The 13,554-nt window shown below is 48.9% G+C and overlaps 1 protein-coding gene across 1 annotated transcript in view; it reads left to right on the plus strand.

The window, feature by feature from the left end:
* The first annotated feature begins 1,501 nt into the window (after nt 1-1,501).
* Nucleotides 1,502-13,554, plus strand: part of SMAD5 (SMAD family member 5) — a 106,968-nt gene continuing 94,915 nt past the window's right edge. Inside the window, exon 1 of the mRNA XM_081233043.1 lies at nt 1,502-5,916. The gene's annotated coding sequence lies outside the window, so the exon portion shown is untranslated. The remainder of the gene's footprint in view (nt 5,917-13,554) is intronic.

A 13,554-nucleotide genomic window follows, 5' to 3' on the forward strand; every position in this document is an offset into this window, starting at 1 on the left:
AGTATAACTTCTAAAGATCCTTTCATTGAAAACAAAAGTCACCACACATTTCCTTAAAAATGCCAAAGCTCCTCCATCTGTCCCTGTGACCCCAGCCCTGTCCCTACCCCAGCCTCCCAAATACGGGGGGCTCCATCCATTCTTTCAGCTGGAGAGTCCCCCTTGGGACTGAGAGCCATGCACCGTCATGGCCCTGCCTCCCCCTCCCAGCCAAAGAGGATTGAGTTCCCTTTTGGGGTCCTAAACGTCCCCACCTCTGTTTTTCCTGGAGAGTCAGGCTAAGCATTAGGTGCTGCCATCTGACGATGGACGCCCAGGGCCAAGGGGTCGACCACTGGATGTCTCCAGGGAGGGGTGATCGCTGGAGGGCGGTGTGTGTTGCCTTATGTTGCATCAGAAGGTCAGAGAGTAGCCCAAGCCAGGAGGTTGCCCAGGCCTCTCTGAGCACTGCCTGCTGAGCGCCAGCCAGGTAAAGGAAGGCGAAGGAGAAGGGAAAGGGGCTCTGCTTGGTTCCCTTCGCTCCCTGCTGTCACTCTTGGGCTCCCAGGCCTCTGGGCTAGAGAGGACCACAAAGACCCTCAGCACTGGGGCCCCAGGGCCTTCCAGGCTGGGGCGTGCGTTTCCCACACAGAGGCCAGCTCAGTGATGGCGCCAGGGCCACTGCGTTGGGCTATGCTCCTAAATGCATTATCTATTCTGTTTCTTACATCAGTCCTGTGAAATGGGTAAGTACTCGTAGAATCTCTATTTCACTGCTGTCGAAGTGGAAGGTTAAAGAGGTAAGGTAGTTTGCCAGGTACCAGAATAGGAAGAGGCTGGCACACAAACCCTACACTCTTAACCATCCCTTGTGTCCCACCCACCCCAATGTCCATTGAGGAGGAGCCCCGGCAGCCCCAGGCCTGCAGACGTGGGTGCTGGGGTGGCCTCCTGAGAAGTCCCGGCAGGCCGGAACTCTGCTTGCACAGCCTAGACCATAGCTTGTTTACGTGCTGCTGGGGAGCCAGGAGTGGGGTCAGCACCAGCCATGGACACCCCAGACACATGGATGTCAGCAAAGAAGGGAGAGGAGAGGGATTTCTCATGCAGAGGAAAATACCTCTGTGCTTGAAACCGTAATTCAGTGTCATGGTCTGAGAGGAGCTGCCCGGAATATTGTGCTCAGAAATCTTTCTAAAGCCAGGAAAGAAGGCCACGGAATGAGGGTTGGGCGCGGTGCCCTGTCCTGAAAAGTCAGATGGGGCCACCTCCCTGGCTGTCCCTGCCTGGCGAGGAAAGGAACACACCCGCTCCACGGGATCCTTTGTTCAAATCCCAGATTGAACCAGTTCAGAGAATAAGCGGAGTAGCCATGGGAGTCTGGTACAACCCTCTACACACACACACACACACACACACACACACACACCCCTCCAATGGCCTGAGCGGCCCAAGACGGAGCCTCAGGCACAGATACCTTACACTCCACACCTACTCCTGGGTTGGGGGAGGACTCGGGGTGGGGAGGAAGACAGCAGCTGAGGTCTGGTTGCCCCACAAGAAACTTCCAGCTCTGGCCTGCTGGGGGCGGGTTCCACAGAACCATCTGTACCCCAGGCAACGGAGCTCCTTGCGTGACAGGGGTGGTAGAGTTGACACTGAGACCTGAAAAGTGAGGGGCTGGGGAAGAGAATTTGGGCTGAAAGAACAGGAAGTGCATAAAGTCTCCAAGGCACATGCTGGAGAGATTTGTGTGGCCAGAGTGGGGACAGGAGAGAAAACTCCTCTGCTGAGATAGATATCTGGGGTCAGACCATGCCTGGCTTTGTGGGCTGTGGTAAGGCTTTTAGACATTATCTTTCTGACAGGAGCCACAGTGGGCTTTAGCTGGGGGAGCTGCGCCATGATCAGATTTCTTTTATTGTGGTAAAATAGACATAGCATGGAGTTTACCATTTTAACCATTTTTAAGTGGGCAGTCCAATGGCATTAAGTATATTCACACTGTTGTGCAACCCATCTCCAGGATTCTTTTCATCTTTCAAAACTGAAACTATATCCATTGACACGAATTCCTCATTCTCCCTTTCCCCCAGCCCCTGGTAACCACTGTTCGACTTTTTGTCTTTAGGAATTTGACTACCCTAGGTACTTCATATAAATAGAATCGTACAGCATTTTTCCTTTTGTGACCAGCTTATTTCACTTCACTTCACTTGTTTTCAAGCTTTATCCTCATCGTAGCATGTGTCAGTTTCCTTCATTTTTAAGGCTGAATAATATTCCATTGTGTATGTACCACATTTTGTTTTTTCATTCATTCATCAGTGGACAGTTGGATTGCTTCTACCTTCTGGCTATTGTGAATAATGCTGCTATGAGTGTGGGTGTACAAATATCTGAGTCCTGCTTTCAATTCTTTTGGGTATATACCCAGAAATGAATGGGGGAGAAGCTGCCAGTAGAAGAAAAGTAAGGGTTCTGCTTCGGATATTTTACATTGGAGAAGTCATTCAACATCCAGGCGGGATGTCAGAAAGGCTTTTAGAGCTCAGGGAAGAGGTCAGGCCTGAGATGGGGTGTTTGGGTGTCATCAAATACTGTAGGTGCTATTCAAAAACACTGACTGGGTGAGATCACCTAGCGAGAGAATACAGAGAAAGGGCAGTGCCTCGGACAGAGCCTGGGGCTGCTCCAGCATTTAGAAGTTTGGCGGAGGGAGAGAAAGCAGCAAAAGGGATTGAGAAGGTATGTGAGGAGGCCTGGAAGTCACCAGAGGAGAGCCTTTCAAGAAGGAGGGAGCATCAACCATGTTAAATCACTGGTGTGCCCGATGGATTTGGCCACATGAATGTCATCAGTAACCTCGGCAAGAGGACTTGAATCTGGAGTGAGAGGGAAAGAGGGGTGAGAAGGATGCATTTTCTGGTTTGAGTGCTTGAATGGATGACATTTTCAAGGACGGATAAGCCTGTAGGTAAATGAAAAACTGGAAATAATCTATTTGTTCAGAAAGAATCTATTTGTTCAACCTCATCCTTTATGCCTGGATCAGAAGCCCCTCCCTCCATTCCCTGTGAATCCATTATCACAGCCCTAATGACTTATTTGGAGTAATTCCCTAACTTCCTTTTCAGCTTCCCCTGCTAGTGAGTTATCTGTGAGGGAGGGACTCTGTCGCACCCCCAGGTCCTAGTGCCTAGCACAGGGCCTGGCACACAGTAAGTATTCAAATGGTGTCACCCCAGAGCCTGGTTTCCAGAGCACAAATGGTCCCTTCATTCAATATGGCGGGCTCAGGCCCCTGTTGCTCTCTGAAAAGGAAGAGGAGGCTTCCTAGACAGTTGGGGTATCCTTCTGGGGGGCTCTCATAGATGTAGGTTGGAGGAAGCTTGCATCCAACACCCTCCTCAGGTCTCTTCCAGAAAAGCAGACGGTGGCCTTGTGGGCATCCCTGTCCCCGAGGCAGCTTCAGTCCACTTTGGCTAAGAAGACTCCCTGAGAGAGACACCTATGGGTCACCAGGCCCCAGGTCAGGGAGAACATCTGGGTCCAGAGAACAGACATACGGCTACTTAGTCACACCGCAGGAGACTCCCTGCTCCCAATGCAGGGGGCACGGGTTCGATCCCTAGTCACGGAACTGAGATCCCACGCCGCACGGTGCAGCCAAAAAAAAAAAAAAAGAAATCACACCACAGAACCAGTAACGTCATCTCAAGCAGGTGACCTGACCTTCTAACAACTTTGGGGAGGAAGTTTCCTGCTCAGAGAGTTACTCCCCCTTTCCAGGATCCTCTACCTCCAGTTCTGTTACAAGGAAGAAGGTCTGAGATTTGGGAGCAGCAGAGAGAGAGGAGAATTAAATATCCTTTAAATATCCTTATTTGGGTGGAAATGAGTTTTTAAATGAACAGATGGAAAACTACTCTCTCCACTGTCAGGGGAGCCCGTGAGTCCCTGTGGCTTCTTGGCAACAGCTCATACATAATTCAAGTTCAAGGAAGCCATCTGCACGCAGGGCCCTTTCCCTGATGACAGCTCTCAGTCAGGCTCCCAGACGTGAGGATGAGGGAAGTGCCCTAGTAGAGGAGAAGGTCAGTCCCACCGTGGTGGGGGAGGGGAGTGAATACAGGGCCAATGAGTAAGCACCCTATGACCTCAGTTCTTCAGTCATGCAGGGACAGCTCCTCCAGACATGCCTGAGAACGAAGGAAGAACAGCCTCTGAAGTGCCAAGATGCAGCTTCCAATCCCAGCCCAACTCGGAGAAGAAACACCTTCATTCAGATCCTAGTAACTTCCAACCTAGAGCAGGGATTCCTAATCTTCCATAAACCAGGGACTCCTGACAAAAACTGGGGACCCTTTCCTCTGAGGAATGCACAGGGACCTACAACACAGTTTTGATGACCACTCCCCCTTGAGTCCTAAACACTTTCATACGGGCCTGAATTCCACAGCACTGCACGCTTCTTGGTGCGGCAAGCAAGTCTTCTGCCCCAAAGCATCTAGCTTAGATACACAGTAGGTCGTCGATAGAGAATGAGTAGCCCATCAAAGCGCAACCCGTTTATGAGCCTACAGCAGGGCTTCGTGGCTGTCCCTCAATGGGACAGTGGCAGCTTGACAGCAAGCGAGGAGAGAAGTTGTAACCCAGTGTGATGTGGAAAGGCCTTCAGAGAGCATTCACAGAGCAGCCCACCTGAGCAAACCTGCAAACTCACACTGGTGAGAAACCCTGCGGGTGTCAGGAGTGTGGGAAGACCTTTACTCAGAACCTGAACAGTTTGCAACATGGGAGAATCCACACTGGTGGGAACCCCTGGGTACCTGAGTAATTTTGAAACACCTTTATTTGTGGTTTATAGTTTACATACTTGAGACATTCATCTAGGAGGAATACTCCCTACAGAAAATAGATCTTTGAAGGTATTTATCAACCATTTTTGGACATTATGGAATTTACACTGGTGGATGATTAAAAACAAAAGCCCTTTTTCGTCTTTCTAACCTTATGTTTAGCTTTAGATCTTAGTTGTACATTTAGTTTTATTTCCTAGTGTGGCTATCATTTTCATGTTAACTTTTCAATCCAATTTGAATTTGATTTGCTCTAAGATGGGAATTTCACCTCCAAATTTTTATCTCATCCCCAGGAAGCCAACAGTTCCTTCCCCAACATTTTGTTTTGCCTTCTTGGAGATACATTTGATTATTGGTATCAGCTTATGTCTCGACCACATTTTTCTGTTCCTTTGATCCACATATCTCTGCTTGTACCTGTATCACACCACTTAAATTTGTGTTAATTTAGTATCTTTTAACATCTAATAGAGTCAGATTTCTTTGCTTTTGAAGATAACTTATTCCCTTTTGTAAAATTAACACTTTCTCCTTGCAAAAGATTCAGAAAATATAGAGAAGCAGAAAGGAAAAGTAAAGATGACTTATAACTCTAACAACCGGTGATAGTCTTTGTCAAGTTACTGGCACAGATTCTTCCGGATTTTGTCTTTGAGGAAAATATGAGCATACATCACATATTGTAATCCTCCTTTTTTGTGCCCAAATAAATTACTAATAAGTTTCAAGATAAAACAGGCATTGTGGTAGGCCAAATTATAAGACAGCCTGCGTGACCTCCTCACTCCCTTGATGGCCAAAGGGAGATTACCCAGGTGGGTCCAATGTAATCACATGCCCCTTATTTAAAAGCAGACTTTGTCCAGCTGGTGGCAGAAGAGGCAGTCAGAGGTTTGCAGCGTGAGGAGTACTCCATGCGGAGTTAGGAGGGGACCAAGTGAGAAGGCACACAGGCGGCTCCTAGGAGCAGGGAGCAGCCCCACTGACAGCCAGCAGGGAAATGGAGCCCTCAGACCTTCAGCAGCCGCCACCTAAATGAGCATAGAACCCAGTTCTTCTCCAGAGCCTCCAGGTAAGAGCCCACTGACACTGTCATTTCAGCCCATGGGACCCTGAGCAGAGAATCCAGGCACGTCCACCCGGAATTCTCATAGAACCGCGAAATAGTTGGTGTTGTTTTAAGCCACTAAGTTTGCAGTAACTTGTTACAGGGCAATGGAAACTAACATAGGCATTTAAACGGGTGAACGATTAAAAAGAAAAACCCTTTGATCAACTTTCTAACCGTATTTTCAACATTAGAAAAATCATGTTTGGTGATAAGCCTGAGTTTAGTTTCATTTTCTTTACTCAGCATCTGCGGGGGCCGCTGAATTGCCCTCGCTCCGTGAAAAGCCTGTGTCCTGTACCAAGATGGGGGTCTCTGGGGCTGGGCTTCAGGACCAGGCTCTGTGAAGCCCCACCGGGCAGGTCACAGCCCTTCCTCTGGAAGTGGGGTGATCCCCTGCCTCTGAAACTGTCCCAGACCCACAAGAGACCTGCTGAGAGCTGGGGATATAGAACTACCTTGGGTTGGCCACACCCCCTCCTCACATGTTCTAGGGCATCCCCCCTGGTGAGCTAGCTGTCACCCCAAGGGCACCCACACACAGTGGAACTACACTTAACTGTCAAATGATGATGCCCATCAGCTGGGCCTGTGCGTGTTCACGGGGGCTTCTCGGAACAAGTGCCCACCTTTGCATTTTAACACCCTTAACAGTCTACAAGTTTCTATCCTATAGCAGCCAAGGGTGGCTGCAGAGCCGGCTGGTAAGAGGGAAATTGGATCACAAAGGGCCCTGGAGCTCCTCCAACACCCCGCCCCCCAACACCAACCATAATAATTTGAATGCTAGGACGCATTCTCTTGGATTCTGACCCAACTCTGACTCAAAGCTCTTCTAACCACTACTTTGGGTAGCCAAGGGGAACCCATACATCCAGCAGAGACCCAAGACCAGTGGTTCTCAATCCTGCTGCCTGTTAGAATCCTGAGGGACTTTTTAAAATCCCAAAGGCTAGACCTCATTGTCAGAGATTCTGATTTTAGTTGGTTTTAAGGGAATTGGGGCCTCAGTAGTTTCAAGACCTCCCCTGGTGATTTTAATGTGCAGAGCAATGGTTCTCTACCACTGCCCTGCCTAAGAACCCCCTAGGGACCTTGTTACAGATGCAGATTTCCATGCCCTACCCTGTGAGATTCTGTTTCAGCTGGTCCTGGAGAAGACCAGGAATTAGCATATTTAACACACAGCCCAGGTCAGTTCTTCTCAGACTTGTTAAAATGAAGACTCTGATTTAATTGTTCTAAGATGGAAGCTCAGATTCTGCATTTCAAATAAGTTTCCAGGTGACACTAATGCTACTTGACCGGGGGTTACACTCTGAGTGGCAAATGTCCCATCAGATTTGGAAGAACTGCCATAGACCAAAGATTCTAAAATCATAGTCCTGGGAAGTGTAGTCACAGCAGCAACACCTGTGAACTGGTCAGAAATGAAAATCTGGAGGGCCTCACCTCAGACCTATTGGATTAGAAACTCAGGGGATGGAGCCAGCAATTTGAACAAGACTCCCAGGTGATTTTCATGCAGGGCAGAATTTGAGAACCACTGTTAGGGAAATGGCCACATCTGCTGGGACAGCAGCTCAGGGCCAGCAGAGAAGTGGTGTCTGGTTCTCTCAGTCTTCTCTGCTTTGGGCTCCAAAGGCAAAGCTTTGTTTCCCGAGGGGTCAGGTCAGGTTGAGCAGGAAGCAGACTAAGGTCCTGCCAGCCTCATCTGGAACCCAGCATGATTCCGCCAGTTTCCAGCCATGTTGGTATCATCATGCAAATATGCAAAAAACAACATTCTTAAAGGAAAGCCATTGACTTTATGATTTTAATGAGATCTGGCTCAGCCCTCTCTCAAGATGTCTATGTAGTGGCTCACCAACAGCTGCCAGGGAGAGGCAATACGGAGTTTGTTTTCTCAATTTAATGCATCAGTTTTTTGGAGCCTAAACATCCATTTCTGGAAAGCAAAGGGATTTCCCTGGCCTGAGGAAATAGGGAAAGTTAACACCTCCCTGAGAGGAGGGGGTGGGATTATCCCTCTGAACATTCATTCTTTCAATAGATATATATCAGATGCCTGTTGCATGCCAAAAACTATGCTAGGAAGCAGGGAGACATGGCTCTGGTGGCAGGAAAGCGAGGAAATTCTCCTGGGTGTACGTGAACTTATTTTATGAAATATAAGACAGAGCCATCAGTTGGGGAGGAGGTATGAAATAATTCTCCTAGAGTTCTTTAAAAATGCAGACTCCAGAGCACCACTGAATGATCCTGATTCAGCTGTCTGAGGTGCAGCCCAGGAATGGGAAGTTTTAACAAGATCCTCTTCTGATGACTGTTGGGGGTGAGTCCTCTGAAGCACAGCAGTAAGGGTTTGCTGGTTTGTTTTGTTTTAGTTAAGTAATTTGTGTTCTTCAGGTAAAATTAGAAAATAAGGATTGAATAAGGTCCAGTTTAATCCCTCCCCCCTCCCCCATCACTGCTAATAGCTCAGCTTCCAAGCTGGACCTAGCGCAATAGTTCCCCTCTCACTCAGTTTCTACCCCTTGCAAGGTTCAAGGTCCTGTGGTTGGTGGGTGGGTGAATGGGAGGAGGGAGGGAAGCTCCTCTTTCTGCGCCAGGACTGTTTTCCCCCAGATGAGGGGTGTTTGCTTTCGGGCTGTCCGCTGCTCCCAGTCCTCTTTCAGGATCCTACTGCCGATCGGGTGGGGAGAAGAAGGGGTGCACGAGCCTCTGCTGTCTTCGTACCCGCCAGCTTGAGGCGCATCAGGGGACCACACGAGGCTTGGTCACCCGTCGCCCGAGGGCGTGCGGTTCCAGGGATTCTCTCTGCCTGGGTTGCCCACAGGCTGAAGGGAGGTGCTCGGAGCCCCAGGCCTGAACCGAGCCTGCGGGCTGAGCAGTGTGAGGCGAGGAGGTGGGGGCAGCGGCCCCTGCGACGACTTGAAAGCGGGATACATGGTGGCGTGATCCAAGGCGTGCCAAGGCAGGTGGAAGGCAAGGTCGGCTGGTGTGCGGTCCCCATCCTTCGGAGCCAAGAGGAGAGTCGGAAATGTAGCCTGAGAGTGCCTCCAGGAGACCCTCTCCGTGCCCCTGGCCACCTTCCCCCAGCGCACCATCTCCTCCTCCCCGGAGTCGCTGGGATTTCCTTCCCCAAGAACCAAGGACCCTCCTCATACCAACCGGCCTTTCCGGAAGGTAGCACGTATCTAAAGCCCTGAAGAAAGCAACTCCACTTCCAGGCATTTCATCTCAAAAATACTTGTGCGCGTTTGTGAGCTCAATCTGGCCTACGAAGTGCTAGATGGGGCAGATATTACAAAGGTCGAAGGTCCTACCTGAGCGCAGCTTAACCCCACATTAAACCAAGTCACGTACAATGTCTGGAGATCATGATGGAAACCAGGTGGAGGAAAGATAAGGGCAGAGATCTTTTAATTGGGAGGGAGATGCGCAGCCGATCGTTCCATGGGCATCATTCCATGGGAGTACAACCGCGTTAGCTGCAAGGGAGGGCCAGCTGAGGTGTAAGGAACGGGAGGTCTCACTATGTGGTCCACTGACCGCAGCACACACAGAAAAAAAGTCGGCAAGGATAAGATAAATGGCAGTGATTGTATTAAAGTTGCAGAGGCGTTCTGTTTGTACTTGTATATATAGGATATCCATAATCCACACTACGGCCTCAAGGTCTGGGGGCTCTGACCTTGACTGTAAATCTCTAGTCAAGTTCATTTTTTTTTTCTTTTTTTTTGCCGGCACCTATCCAACCTTGAAGTAGATGTTGGTCAGTCGGTCATCTAGGTCCAGACTGACTCGGAACCCAAGAGTGACCTGTTCCATGCACTCCATCCAGCCATCAAAGGATTTTTAATTCAGTATTTTAATTCAGTAGACAAAAGGGTGAGAAAGCACCCACGGGTCTCAAACCCCAATATAGGAATCAGAAATTCCGATGGAACGGAGTAATCGCTTCAGCTAAAGCCAACCTGGACAGCTAGTAGTGATTCTAACCCCTAAAGGCTTAAGGAGGGACGAGGAGGGGCCGGGCTGCATCTGCGCCACGCCCCCAAGTGGCTTGCGTCACCCTGTCCTTCCCTGCCCCCAGCTCCGTGCCTGAGAGCTTGTCCCAGGCGTCGGGAGGCCTCTCAGCCCCCCACGCCCGCCCTGCTATTGGCACCACGGAAAGGGCCGGGAATCCGTGGCGAGAGGACGGGGTGGGGCAGGCTGCCGAGAAGCACTTTCCTCCTAGAAGCCCCTCAGGGTGTCCCTGAGCAGAGGCGGGGAGCTGAAGGCCTTCCATAAAATAACCCATGAGCAGGCTCTGAGTTTGCCAAAGGCTGAGGCCAGGTTGTTTTAGCTCCGTGTCAGGCCTTGAGCTGGGCCCTGGGGACACAGAATTTGTGGTCAACAAGTGCTTTTTGCATGGAAGGTGAGTGAATTAATCAGGGTTTCGAAGTCCAGGAGAAAGCCGAGATGGGGCCCACAGGCCCAAGAGTTTAAAGACCCATAGCTCAGGAGAAAATCCGTGTCTAGGATAAAGTAGCATGACTCGTTCCTCCTTTCTCCCACCCAACCCTTTTGTCTCCACTTCTGCTCTTTTGGAGGATTCGGAAGCTAGATGGAGACCTTACCATAAATTGCTAACACAGGGGCTGAGACCTCAAGGATAAAACAATGTCTCCGTTTATTGAGCACACACCAGGTACCAAGCTCTGGCTTAAGCATTTTCCTCATTTAATGGCCAGAAAAGCTCGGTGAGGTTGTTAATGATGGCCCATTTTGCACATGAATAAACTGAGACACAGAGTTAAATAACTGAAACATTAGAAATTACAAAAAGTGACAGACCTATTCAGGAAGAGAACCAAAGTTTGGGCTCTCAGGAAAGGGGAAGAGTTATCTGTAGAATCTCTTTTAAAATATTTCAAATAATTAGTAAGCTCCACTAGACAGATCTATCATTTTGCTCTTTACTGTTTCCCTGTACCTAGCAGAGTGCCAGGTCCACAGTAGACACTCAGTAAACATGTGGTGAGTGAATGAGTGAGTGAGGACAGTAGAAACCCATTATGTAAGAAACTGTGCTGCCACCAACCTGAGTTGAACCCCAGCTCCCCCTACTTCCTAGCTATGTGACTTCAAACTCACACTTTGCACTGTTTTGTTTTGGTTTTTTGCTTTTGTTTTAGTTTTTAAAAAAATTTATTTATTTTTGGCCGCATTGGGTCTTTGTTGTGGTGTGCAGGCTTCTCATTGCAGTGGCTTCTCTTGTGGCAGAGCACGGGGTCTAGGCACGTGGCCTTCAGTAGTTGTGGCACACAGGCTCAGTAGTTGTGGCGCAGGGGCTTAGTTGCTCCACGGCATGTGGGATCTTCCTGGACCAGGGCTCGAACCCGTGTCCCCTGCATTGGCAGGCGGATTCTTAACCAGTGTGCCACCGGGGAAGTCCCTGCACTATTTTTTATATTCATGCTATATGAAACAAAAACCACATGAAAACTTAAAACCATTACAGGCAATAAAAGCCATACTTGACATATTCCCGGCTACCAATCCAAACCCCTCCCCAGAAGTGACGGCTATTTTTAAAAAGTTTATTGTGCCTCCTTCTAGTCCTCTTTCTGTAAATTTACATATAGTAGTAAATAAAAACACATAGCTTTGTTTGGGTTATGGCTCTGTTTTGCTTTATATGATAGGACTGTACTGCACCAGCTTTGTGGGAAACTTCACTGTGTGTTGGGAGATGTTCCCACAACAGCATCTGGAGATCTCTCATTATTTATAATAGTTCCCCAAGAGTACATGAACTGTGATTTATTTTGCCATTCGCCTTGTAGGACTGGACATTGAAGTTGTTTCTGTTTTCTTCACCAGTTTACAAATACTGTTCCAGTGAACATGTTTGCCCAAGCCTCTTCACGAACAGAGACAAATGCATCTTGAGGATAAATTCCCAGAAGTGGAATTGCTGGGCTAACATACACATTTAAAATTGTAATTGCTGTGTTGCCATCCAAAAATGGCCTACTAATAGTATTTACCGGATGGAGGCCTGGGAAGATACACTGTAATAATGTGCTTCATTCAGGCCAGGCACGCGGTAGGCTCGGTAAGCATTTACCAAAGCAATTGCCAGCGTTCGCTTCTATCCATTCCCAGCCCCTAATCTGAGCCAGCCCTGGCTGTGGTGCCTTGAGCCAGGCTGGGGAATGAGAACTGCCAGCAGAAAGAGGAGGACTCAGAGGCTGCGTTCCAGGCGCTCCCCCTGGTGGGCAAATGTCCCTGGACAGTAAGAAATCCCCCATCTTTGTAAACCCTAAAGCAGATGATACTCATTCCCGCTCAGAACCCTGATAGACCTCCTCTCATTCTTAGAATCCCGCCCAGACTTCATTTTGCTGGCTGCTCTGGTGCCTTCGTGCCTGTCTCATAGGAACTCGTGCCACTCTCCTCTTCCCTTGTTTTGTTGCAAAACCACATTGCCTCCTCTAGTCCCTCAAGCATGCCCTTTCTACCTCCTTCATTCTTTCTCAGAGATCTCCCCACCCTACAAGCTCGTCTCTAATACTCAGTTCATATGCCACCTCTTCAGGGGGCCCTTCTGTATACACGCTGTCTAAAGAGCCATCTCTCTACTCTCCACATCCCCGTTCCCCACCCCTTACTCTTTGTCTAATCAGCCTGTGTTTTTCCTGTGCTAGCAAGTTCACGCCTAAATAAACCCAGACATTTCCAAGTGTGGCAGAGTGCAGTGTCATGAGGACAGGGACCATATCTGTCTAACATGTGATCCCCGTCTCCCAACGCCTGCCAACAGCACTTGGCAGTAGCAAGCACTCAACATTTGTAGAATGAATGGATGAATGAATAACTAAATAATACTAACAAGTAGAAATAGAATTGACATTGAGAGCTAACAGGGGCTAAGGCAGAACCCACTTCCCAGGGTTTTGGTTCCGTTTCTCTTTTAGATGCCCTTTATGATCAATAAGCAACAATTTTCCTGGGGTAGGTTTTAGCCAGAGCTATCATCCTGAGTGCTGTGCATTAGAGTGAAGAGGCCAAAAGGCAGGGGTGGTTTGGACACCTTTGCCTCAGTAATCCTTGCCTTAGGCTACAAGGTAGACCATATTTTCTGGATGAGCAAACTGACGCTCAGAGAGGCAGAGTAGAATTCACAGCTGGTATCAGCTCAAAGGATGGGAGTGTCTGGTGAGAGGAGGGTTAGCAAACAACCTTTTCCTCTAGTCCAAAAGGACACATTGTCTAAAGGAAGTACAGCCCCCCACTTATGGCATGGTGGCCCTTGTCAGTGGAGAGATCTACCCTGGCTGGGATTGGGTGGTGGACACACCCTTAAAATCATCTACTGTGCGCCAGGCCCCTCAGACATGATTAAGAGGTGAATTCAGCTTTCAAAAACCTCACAGCCAAGAGATGTAATAGACCATTGTTCTATAAGATGTCAAGTGGTATGTTTGGACTGTGGACAAGCAGGGAAGCCACATGGCCATGTTGTGCATACTTCAAATCTGGGCATTGCCTTTCAGAGTGACCACAATGTGAATGGTGCTCTCTGGAGCTGAGCAGTGTACAACCTGAGCA

This window comes from Mesoplodon bidens (genome assembly GCF_964165515.1).
Source record: "Mesoplodon bidens genome assembly, chromosome: 4".
Classification (NCBI taxonomy): domain Eukaryota; kingdom Metazoa; phylum Chordata; class Mammalia; order Artiodactyla; family Ziphiidae; genus Mesoplodon; species Mesoplodon bidens.